Source organism: Oncorhynchus masou, unplaced genomic scaffold (genome assembly GCF_036934945.1).
Source record: "Oncorhynchus masou masou isolate Uvic2021 unplaced genomic scaffold, UVic_Omas_1.1 unplaced_scaffold_1846, whole genome shotgun sequence".
In the NCBI taxonomy this organism is placed as follows: Eukaryota; Metazoa; Chordata; class Actinopteri; order Salmoniformes; family Salmonidae; genus Oncorhynchus; species Oncorhynchus masou.
In genome coordinates, this window is record NW_027016627.1 from 80,403 (window position 1) to 92,475 (window position 12,073).

A 12,073-nucleotide genomic window follows, 5' to 3' on the forward strand; every position below is an offset into this window, starting at 1 on the left:
TTAGTAAGGGCTGTATTGGAGAGCTGGTTACTGTGTGTCTGTATGAGTACTGAGTGTTTGGTGGTGAGGAGAGGGCAGTTGGAGCCAGTGTGCAGTGCTGCTGACATGGCCCTGGTGTTGGTGTTAATGCTCAGGCCTCAGGTGTTACTGACTACAGAGCATCAGATTCAGAACAGGGGCCTGGAGCCAGCTACCCCCTCGCCACCCCTCGCCCCCCATCTCTCTCTCTCTCTCTCTCTCTCTCTCTCTCTCTATATATATATATATATATATATATATATATATATATATATATATATGCTTTCTCTCTTTCTCTCTCTTTTTGTTCCCTCACTTTTCTGGAGGAGGGAATACCTTGGGGGGTTTGTGGGTAACTATGATTGACTAGCTGAATATTTGGCTGGTTTCAAACTGTCAGGCCTCCCTCTACAGAGCATCAGATTCAGAACAGGGGCCTGGAGCCAGCTACCCCCCCTCCCCCCCATCTCTCTCTCTCTCTCTCTCTCTCTCTCTCTCTCTCTCTCTCTCTCTCTCTCTCTCTCTCTCTCTCTCTCTCTGTCTCTCTCTCTCTCTCTCTTTGGACAAGATGAAGAACCCTTTATTAAAAAAAGGCTCTAAATGTTAGAAATAAATGCTAACAAAAACATTCCCTTTTAATTTGTTTCTATCCAAATTGATGATGCTGCTACAGAAAAACACCTTGCCGACGTCCGACACCAAGAGGAAGATTGTTCATACAAACCTGTGCTGTTACAAACTAAATGCTAGCTGGAAGCAAAAGGAAATACTGTGTTTAATAAAATCATACGCTCTTAGATAAATAGGGGTTATATATAGACCCCTTTGGTCAATTCAGTATTTAACTGCCATTCCCATAGCAACTGTCAATCCACCTGTCATACATGTACCTGTCATACATGTAGCCCAGCGACTAAGGAGTTGGACTGTTGGGTTCACATCTTCAAACCGTTCCCTTACCGTTGGGCCCTTGAGCAAGGCCCTTAAGCCACAACAACATGCTCTCTACTCAGGGGAGCTGCACCGCAGCCTGAACCTGTGCTCGTCTCAACTGTATGTGTGAGGTCTGCTGTTTAGGGGTGTTAGAGCGGAGCACTGTTCACTAACTATTGGACAAAATATATTCGGGGTGGCAGGGTAGCCTAGTGGTTAGAGGCAGGTAGCCTAGTGGTTAGAGGCAGGGTAGCCTAGTGGTTAGAGGCAGGTAGCCTAGTGGTTAGAGGCAGGGTAGCCTAGTGGTTAGAGGCAGGTAGCCTAGTGGTTAGAGGCAGGTAGCCTAGTGGTTAGAGACAGGTAGCCTAGTGGTTAGAGGCAGGGTAGCCTAGTGGTTAGAGGCAGGTAGCCTAGTGGTTAGAGGCAGGTAGCCTAGTGGTTAGAGGCAGGTAGCCTAGTGGTTAGAGGCAGGGTAGCCTAGTGGTTAGAGGCAGGTAGCCTAGTGGTTAGAGGCAGGTAGCCTAGTGGTTAGAGGCAGGTAGCCTAGTGGTTAGAGACAGGGTAGCCTAGTGGTTAGAGGCAGGTAGTCTAGTGGTTAGAGGCAGGTAGCCTAATGGTTAGAGGCAGGTAGCCTAGTTGTTAGAGGCAGGTAGCCTAGTGGTTAGAGGCAGGTAGCCTAGTGGTTAGAGGCAGGTAGCCTAATGGTTAGAGGCAGGTAGCCTAGTGGTTAGAGGCAGGTAGCCTAGTGGTTAGAGGCAGGTAGCCTAGTGGTTCGAGGCAGGTAGCCTAGTGGTTAGAGGCAGGTAGCCTAATGGTTAGAGGCAGGTAGCCTAGTGGTTAGAGGCAGGTAGCCTAGTGGTTAGAGTGTTGGACTAGTGACTGAAAAGGTTGCAAGTTCAAATCCCTGCGTTGACAAGGTACAAATCTGTCTTTCTGCCCCCGAACAGGCAGTTAACCCACTGTTCCTAGGCCATCATTGAAAATAAGAATTTGAAATGACTTGCCTAGTTAAATAAAGGTAGAAATATTGTATTGTATTGTAAAGAAGTCAGATAGAGTTAATGTGGGCCGTTATTCATACTAAGAGATTCTTCCCTGGCCAACAACGCACTTTTCCAAACTATTTTCGCATATAATAACAATACATTCTAAAAACTATGCTGGTATTATTTTGTCCATTATTTAATTGTTCATTCAATTATATTTTTAGCTAAAATTATTACAATTTAATAGTAGTAGCTATTCTTAAATGGCACCATGCAGGGTTCTACATGGATCCATTTTGGATCAGTGAAGGAAAACCTCTAGGGTTCTGATCCAACGTAGTGTGTTGCTCAGATTGTATATTACATGAGGAGAACCAGAGAGAGAGAGAGAGAACACTGTGATTTCATTAACTTAAAGGTGCACTATGCAGAAATCGCTCCTCCATTTCCTGGAAGCTCATCTAATTTCAGTTTAAGTGACAAAAACAAGAGTAGAGAATCATTGTTCCATTTAAACCGCTGTGAAATATCTTTTCAATAAACCAAAAATATAATATTTTCAGCTGTTTGAAGCTGGTGTACAAAACCGAAAGTAAAAGGTTCAAAAACAAACCATCGATATTTCAGCTTTAATTTTAACAATATTTGCTTAGTAAGTTAATTTTATATGAACTAAATATTTGTTTTGTTCTTGCAACAACTTGCCACTTGGCTCTGTTTTTACAATTCAACATTTGTATGATTATTATACACAATGTTGCATGTTTGAAGAAAGAAAAATAGTGTATACTTCGAAATTAGTATTGTGTACTGGATCGTGATGAACGAATATCAAACCGTCAGGCAAATTCACATTCAATGATGAGACCACCCATTCCCCATTACCATTACCGCTCTTAATGACAGAGGCAAATGTAGCGTCCAGCAATTACTGATTCTACATCCTGTTACTGCTGGTGGGCTGAGCACTGTGCTCCACAATGACTGATTCTACATCCGGTTACAGCTGGTGGGCTGAGCACTGTGCTCCACAATGACTGATTCTACATCCTGTTACAGCTGGTGGGCTGAGCACTGTGCTCCACAATGACTGATTCTACATCCTGTTACTGCTGGTGGGCTGAGCACTGTGCTCCACAATGACTGATTCTACATCCGGTTACAGCTGGTGGGCTGAGCACTGTGCTCCACAATGACTGATTCTACATCCTGTTACAGCTGGTGGGCTGAGCACTGTGCTCCACAATGACTGATTCTACATCCGGTTACAGCTGGTGGGCTGAGCACTGTGCTCCACAATGACTGATTCTACATCCTGTTACAGCTGGTGGGCTGAGCACTGTGCTCCACAATGACTGATTCTACATCCTGTTACAGCTGGTGGGCTGAGCACTGTGCTCCACAATGACTGATTCTACATCCTGTTACAGCTGGTGGGCTGAGCACTGTGCTCCACAATGACTGCCAAAGTGGATTATCATGGCCAATGATCAAATACATTGAACAATATTAACCGTTAAGTGTTTATGTAACACTGATATGTTGTGTTTACTAAATGTTTGTGTTACATTACCTCATATTTAATCATATTATCAGTACATTCCCTGGACTTGTGTAAATTCAAACAGCGTATAGCATTATTTTTTTACTCCAAAACATAGGAACTTACATCTACTCAATAATATAAAGTGTTTTCTTGTTGCTGGTAGATGAATCAGCATGAACATTCAGTTGACTCGTATGGCCATGTTGAGATAGGCACCACGTTAACACTCAGCTGTAATCAGGCACCACGTTAACACTCAGCTGTAATCAGGCACCACGTTAACACTCAGCTGTAATCAGGCACCAGGTTAACACTCAGCTGTAATCAGGCACCACGTTAACACTCAGCTGTATATAGGCACCACGTTAACACTCAGCTGTAATCAGGCACCAGGTTAACACAGATGTAATCAGGCACCACGTTAACACTCAGCTGTAATCAGGCACCACGTTAACACTCAGCTGTAATCATGCACCACGTTAACACTTAGCTGTAATCAGGCACCACGTTAACACTCAGCTGTAATCAGGCACCATGTTAACACTCAGCTGTAATCAGGCACCATGTTAACACTCAGCTGTAATCAGGCACCATGTTAACACTCAGCTGTAATCAGGCACCACGTTAACACTCAGCTGTAATCAGGCACCACGTTAACACTCAGCTGTAATCAGGCACCATGTTAACACTCAGCTGTAATCAGGCACCACGTTAACACTCAGCTGTAATCATGCACCATGTTAACACTCAGATGTAATCAGGCACCACGTTAACACTCAGCTGTAATCAGGCATCACATTAACACTCAGCTGTAACCAGGCACCACGTTAACACTCAGCTGTAATCAGGCACCACGTTAACACTCAGCTGTATATAGGCACCATGTTAACACTCAGCTGTAATCACGCACCATGGTAACACTCAGCTGTAATCAGGCACCAGGTTAACACTCAGCTGTAATCAGGCACATGTTAACACAGATGTAATCAGGCACCACGTTAACACTCAGCTGTAATCGGGCACCACGTTAACACTCAGCTGTATATAGGCACCACGTTAACACTCAGCTGTAATCAGGCACCATGTTAACACTCAGCTGTAATCAGGCACCACGTTTTACACTCAGCTGTAATCATGCACCATGTTAACACTCAGATGTAATCAGGCACCACGTTAACACTCAGCTGTAATCAGGCACCACGTTAACACTCAGCTGTAACCAGGCACCACGTTAACACTCAGCTGTAATCATGCACCATGTTAACACTCAGCTGTAATCAGGCACCACGTTAACACTCAGCTGTATATAGGCACCATGTTAACACTCAGCTGTAATCACACACCATGTTAACACTCAGCTGTAATCAGGCACCAGGTTAACACTCAGCTGTAATCAGGCACATGTTAACACAGATGTAATCAGGCACCACGTTAACACTCAGCTGTAATCGGGCACCACGTTAACACTCAGCTGTATATAGGCACCACGTTAACACTCAGCTGTAATCAGGCACCATGTTAACACTCAGCTGTAATCAGGCACCACGTTAACACTCCTCAGCTGTAATCAGGCACCACATTAACACTCAGCTGTAATCAGGCACCAGGTTAACACTCAGCTGTAATCAGGCACCATGGTAACACTCAGCTGTAATCAGGCACCATGTTAACACTCAGCTGTAATCAGGCACCACGTTAACACTTAGCTGTAATCAGGCACCACATTAACACTTAGCTGTAATCAGGCACCACGTTAACACTTAGCTGTAATCAGGCACCATGTTAACACTCAGCTGTAATCAGGCACCACGTTAACACTCAGCTGTAACCAGGCACCACGTTAACACTCAGCTGTAATCATGCACCATGTTAACACTCAGCTGTAATCAGGCACCACGTTAACACTCAGCTGTATATAGGCACCATGTTAACACTCAGCTGTAATCACGCACCATGTTAACACTCAGCTGTAATCAGGCACCAGGTTAACACTCAGCTGTAATCAGGCACATGTTAACACAGATGTAATCAGGCACCATGTTAACACTCAGCTGTAATCGGGCACCACGTTAACACTCAGCTGTATTTAGGCACCACGTTAACACTCAGCTGTAATCAGGCACCATGTTAACACTCAGCTGTAATCAGGCACCACGTTAACTCTCAGCTGTAATCAGGCACCACATTAACACTCAGCTGTAATCAGGCACCATGGTAACACTCAGCTGTAATCAGGCACCATGTTAACACTCAGCTGTAATCAGGCACCACGTTAACACTCAGCTGTAATCAGGCACCATGTTAACACTCAGATGTAATCAGGCACCACGTTAACACTCAGCTGTAATCAGGCACCACGTTAACACTCAGCTGTAACCAGGCACCACGTTAACACTCAGCTGTAATCATGCACCATGTTAACACTCAGCTGTAATCAGGCACCACGTTAACACTCAGCTGTATATAGGCACCATGTTAACACTCAGCTGTAATCACACACCATGTTAACACTCAGCTGTAATCAGGCACCAGGTTAACACTCAGCTGTAATCAGGCACATGTTAACACTCAGCTGTAATCAGGCACCATGGTAACACTCAGCTGTAATCAGGCACCATGTTAACACTCAGCTGTAATCAGGCACCACGGTAACACTCAGCTGTAATCAGGCACCATGTTAACACTCAGCTGTAATCAGGCACCACGTTAACACTCAGCTGTAATCAGGCACCACATTAACACTCAGCTGTAATCAGGCACCACGTTAACACTTAGCTGTAATCAGGCACCACGTTAACACTCAGCTGTAATCAGGCACCACGTTAACACTCAGATGTAATCAGGCACCATGTTAACACTCAGCTGTAATCAGGCAACATATTAACACTCAGCTGTAATCAGGCACCACGTTAACACTTAGCTGTAATCAGGCACCACGTTAACACTCAGCTGTAATCAGGCACCACGTTAACACTCAGATGTAATCAGGCATCATGGGTAAAATGGGTAAAAGCATCTGTGTGGGTGAGAAGGAGGGAGGAGTTGAGAGAGGAGGAGGGAGGGGATAAGAGAGGAGGAGGGAGGAGGTGAGAGAGAAGGAGGAAGGAGGTGAGAGAGGAGGAGGGAGGAGGTGAGAGAGGAGATGAGAGAGGAGGAGGGAGGAGGTAAGAGAGAAGGAGGAAGGAGGTGAGAGAGGAGGAGGGAGGAGGTGAGAGATGAGGAGGGAGTTAGTGAGAGAGGAGGAGGCAGGAGGCAGGAGGTGAGAAAAGAGAGAGGAGGTGAGAGAGGAGGAGGTCGGAGATGAGAGAGGAGGAGGGAGGAGATGAGAACGGAGGAGGGAGGAGATGAGAAAGGAGGAGGGAGGAGGTGAGAGAGGAGGAGGAAGGGAGGAGAGAGAAATATGCCAGCCATTTATCACTCAATTATTAATAGCAGCATCCAAATAAAAACGCAGACCTTGTCTGAATTAACGGATGGCTGAGTCCAAGCCTCCCGCACCACGTCCGGGAGAGAGGGGGCGCAGGAGGAGAGAGTGTCGCTACGTCACGCCGCTGCACTCAAAACACTCCACAGCCTGGTTTCACTTCCTGAAGTGTGTGTGTGTGTGTGTGTGTGTCTGTGTGTCTGTGTGTGTGTGTGTGTGTGTGTGTGTGTGTGTGTGTGTGTGTGTGTGTGTGTGTGTGTGTGTGTGTGTGTGTGTGTGTGTGTGTGTGTGTGTGTGTGTCTGTCTGTGTGTCTGTGTGTCTGTGTGTTTTAGGGGGCATTGAGTTCACCTCGTCCGAACACAGGAAGATTGGTGAAAGGTGCTTCCCACCTGAGCCTGGTGAATTGCCTGTTAAATAGAACCTAAATGCTTCTGCCATTGTCACTGTTCTTCTTCTCCAGACCAATTTATTCTGGTAGAGCTGTTAGTCTGGTAGGGCTGTTAGTCTGGTAGAGCTGTTAGTCTGGTAGGGCTGTTCGTCTGGTAGGGTTGTTAGTCTGGTAGGGTTGTTCGTCTGGTAGGGTTGTTAGTCTGGTAGGACTGTTAGTCTGGTAGGGTTGTTAGTCTGGTAGGGCTGTTAGTCTGGTAGGGCTGTTAGTCTGGTAGGGCTGTTAGTCTGGTAGGGTTGTTAGTCTGGTAGGGTTGTTAGTCTGGTAGGGTTGTTAGTCTGGTAGGGTTGTTGGTCTGGTAGAGCTGTTAGTCTGGTAGGGTTGTTAGTCTGGTAGGGCTGTTAGTCTGGTAGAGCTGTTAGTCTGGTAGGGCTGTTATTCTAGTAGAGCTGTTAGTCTGGTAGGGTTGTTGGTCTGGTAGAATTGTTACTCTGGTAGGGTTGTTAGTCTGGTAGGGTTGTTAGTCTGGTAGAGCTGTTAGTCTGGTAGAGCTGTTAGTCTGGTAGAGCTGTTAGTCTGGTAGGGCTGTTAGTCTGGTAGGGCTGTTAGTCTGGTAGGGTTGTTGGTCTGGTAGGGTTGTTGGTCTGGTAGGGTTGTTAGTCTGGTAGGGTTGTTGGTCTGGTAGAGCTGTTAGTCTGGTAGGGTTGTTAGTCTGGTAGGGCTGTTCGTCTGGTAGGGTTGTTAGTCTGGTAGGGCTGTTAGTCTGGTAGGGTTGTTAGTCTGGTAGGGTTGTTAGTCTGGTAGGGCTGTTAGTCTGGTAGGGCTGTTAGTCTGGTAGGGTTGTTAGTCTGGTAGGGCTGTTAGTCTGGTAGGGCTGTTAGTCTGGTAGGGTTGTTAGTCTGGTAGAGCTGTTAGTCTGGTAGGGTTGTTGGTCTGGTAGGGTTGTTAGTCTGGTAGGGCTGTTAGTCTGGTAGGGTTGTTAGTCTGGTAGAGCTGTTAGTCTGGTAGGGCTGTTAGTCTGGTAGGGTTGTTGGTCTGGTAGGGTTGTTAGTCTGGTAGGGTTGTTGGTCTGGTAGAGCTGTTAGTCTGGTAGGGTTGTTAGTCTGGTAGGGCTGTTAGTCTGGTAGGGTTGTTAGTCTGGTAGGGTTGTTAGTCTGGTAGGGTTGTTAGTCTGGTAGGGTTGTTAGTCTGGTAGGGCTGTTAGTCTGGTAGGGTTGTTAGTCTGGTAGGGCTCTTGTTTTCTAAGTACTCTGGAAGCAGATGATGGAAGTGTTGACAGAAGCCAGGAATGACTTTAACATAAATAACACATCCCAGTAATGTACCTAAATCTCTCTGGAAGCAACACCTCTTGTATGCATTGATATTTTCCTCTCTACTTCTGGGTGCGTAGCTGGGATTCCTGAGGTTGGGTGGAAGGAGGTTTAGTTAGTGTATTTCAGGCCTCCAGCCAGCCGTTAAAATGTTCCTCGGCTTTAACAGTCTCTTACCGTGTTGAATGATTCATTTCTCCTCTCCAATCCCACCGTTCAGGTTCACAGCGGAGACGTGCCATAACCCACTAGGGGCAACGTGTGTGTGTGTGTTCGTGTGTGTGTGTGTGTGTGTGTGAATGTGTATGGGATTGTGGGGTGGCTTGAGGCTTGTGGCTGGGGGTAAGGTGCTGGGGCCTGGGATGATTTGAAGGAGGCAGCTCTCTCTAAGACATCTCTCACTAGAGCCTGCTCAGCAACATCTCTATTCCATGTCTGGAACCCATTCTTACCCACACTCCAGATTATTTCAAATCAAAATCAAAACATTTTGTTCGCTCTTAATTAGTGGTGTCAAACTACCTTGATATTTTAACATCTGTATCTGTGCATTAATTGAGTGCTAATTTGTAGGCTTGCAAGTAGAATGCAGTAATCAGTATGTGCAGGTAACAAGGACCTAGTTAAGTAAAGGTTAAATAAAAAAAATCTTGCCTGGTAGTGATGTAAGGCAAGGGCCCTCCCTACCTCCCTCCCTGCCTAGTGGTCTCCCTCCCTCCCTGACTAGTGGTCTCCCTCCCTCCTGACTAGTGGTCTCCCTCCCTCCCTGACTAGTGGTCTCCCTCCCTCCCTGACTAGTGGCCGCCCTCCCTCCCTGACTAGTGGTCTCCCTCCCTCCCTGACTAGTGGTCTCCCTCCCTCCCTGACTAGTGGTCTCCCTCCCTCCCTGACTAGTGGTCTCCCTCCCTCCCTGACTAGTGGTCTCCCTCCCTCCCTGACTAGTGGCCGCCCCTCCCTCCCTGACTAGTGGTCTCCCTCCCTCCCTGACTAGTGCCGCCCTCCCTCTCTGACTAGTGTCCTCCCCTCCCTCCCTGACTAGTGGTCTCCCTCCCTGACTAGTGGTCTCCCTCCCTCCCTGACTAGTTGTCTCCCTCCCTCCCTGACTAGTGGCCACCCTCCCTCCCTGACTAGTGGTCTCCCTCCCTGACTAGTGGTCTCCCTCCCTCCCTGACTAGTTGTCTCCCTCCCTCCCTGACTAGTGGCCGCCCTCCCTCCCTGACTAGTGGTCTCCCTCCCTCCCTGACTAGTGGCTGCCCTCCCTCCCTCTCTGACTAGTGGCCGCCCTCCCTCCCTCCCTGACATGGACAGGGATAGAGACAGGGACAGGGAAAGAGACAGGGACAGGGATAGAGACAGGGATAGAGACAGCGACAGGGACAGGGATAGAGACAGGGATAGAGACAGTTACAGGGATAGAGACAGGGACAGGGATAGAGACAGGGACAGGGATAGAGACAGGGACAGGGATAGAGACAGGGACAGGGATAGAGACAGGGATAGAGACAGGGACAGGGATAGAGACAGGAATAGAGACAGGGAGAGGGATAGAGACAGGGACAGGGATAGAGACAGGGACAGGGACAGCAATAGAGACAGGGACAGGGACAGGGATAGAGACAGGGATAGAGACAGGGACAGGGATAGAGACAGGGATAGAGACAGGGACAGGGATAGAGACAGGGATAGAGAAAGGGACAGGGATAGAGACAGGGATAGAGACGGGGACAGCGATAGAGACAGGGACAGGGATAGAGACAGGGACAGGGATAGAGACAGGGATAGAGGCAGGGACAGGGATAGAGACAGGGACAGGGATAGAGACAGGGACAGGGATATAGACAGGGACAGCGATAGAGACAGGGACAGGGATAGAGACACGGACAAGGACAGCAATTGAGACAGGGACAAGGATAGCTACAGAGACAGCGATAGAGACAGGAATAGAGCCGAGGACAGTGTGCCCTCATCTTGGAGCCTGGGGCTGTATATCTCTGTCAATGTCAGGATAGCCTGTCCTCCAGGTCAGAGTGTCAGGATAGCCTGTCCTCTAGGTCAGAGTGTCAGGATAGCCTGTCCTCCAGGTCAGAGTGTCAGGATAGCCTGTCCTCCAGGTCAGAGTGTTAGGATAGCCTGTCCTCTAGGTCAGAGTGTTAGGATAGCCTGTCCTCTAGGTCAGAGTGTCAGGATAGCCTGTCCTCTAGGTCAGAGTGTTAGGATAGCCTGTCCTCCAGGTCAGAGTGTTAGGATAGCCTGTCCTCCAGGTCAGAGTGTTAGGATAGCCTGTCCTCTAGGTCAGAGTGTCAGGATAGCCTGTCCTCTAGGTCAGAGTGTCAGGATAGCCTGTCCTCCAGGTCAGAGTGTTAGGATAGCCTGTCCTCTAGGTCAGAGTGTCAGGATAGCCTGTCCTCTAGGTCAGAGTGTTAGGATAGCCTGTCCTCCAGGTCAGAGTGTTAGGATAGCCTGTCCTCCAGGTCAGAGTGTTAGGATAGCCTGTCCTCCAGGTCAGAGTGTCAGGATAGCCTGTCCTCCAGGTCAGAGTGTTAGGATAGCCTGTCCTCTAGGTCAGAGTGTTAGGATAGCCTGTCCTCCAGGTCAGAGTGTCAGGATAGCCTGTCCTCTAGGTCAGAGTGTCAGGATAGCCTGTCCTCTAGGTCAGAGTGTCAGGATAGCCTGTCCTCCAGGTCAGAGTGTTAGGATAGCCTGTCCTCCAGGTCAGAGTGTTAGGATAGCCTGTCCTCGAGGTCAGAGTGTCAGGATAGCCTGTCCTCGAGGTCAGAGTGTCAGGATAGCCTGTCCTCCAGGTCAGAGTGTTAGGATAGCCTGTCCTCTAGGTCAGAGTGTCAGGATAGCCTGTCCTCTAGGTCAGAGTGTCAGGATAGCCTGTCCTCCAGGTCAGAGTGTTAGGATAGCCTGTCCTCTAGGTCAGAGTGTTAGGATAGCCTGTCCTCCAGGTCAGAGTGTCAGGATAGCCTGTCCTCCAGGTCAGAGTGTCAGGATAGCCTGTCCTCTAGGTCAGAGTGTTAGGATAGCCTGTCCTCTAGGTCAGAGTGTCAGGATAGCCTGTCCTCTAGGGTTTCAAAACACCCTGTTTGTAGTCCTGTAATGTGGTGGTGACATCATGGTTGCGATTGATGTCATCTCTGAGATTGTGTGTGTCTGTGTGGCCCTCCAAACAGTTCCTGTTGGACATCCCCCCCCCCAGCGCTCCAGGAAGAGAGCGCTAGCGTCCCGCCGAGAGGAGCATTGTTATTCGCCCTCTGCCTGGCCGGCCTGTTCCATGGCCACACACACACCGTCTGCATCGCCCCCGGCAACGCACTGCAGAAGCCCTAACAACAACAAACAAGGCCTGGCGCTGCCTCATGCATGCCTGTTTATAGAGGACACAGAACAACACACTCAGACAAACACACACAGAACAACACACTCAGACACACACAGAAGAGCACACACAGAACAACACA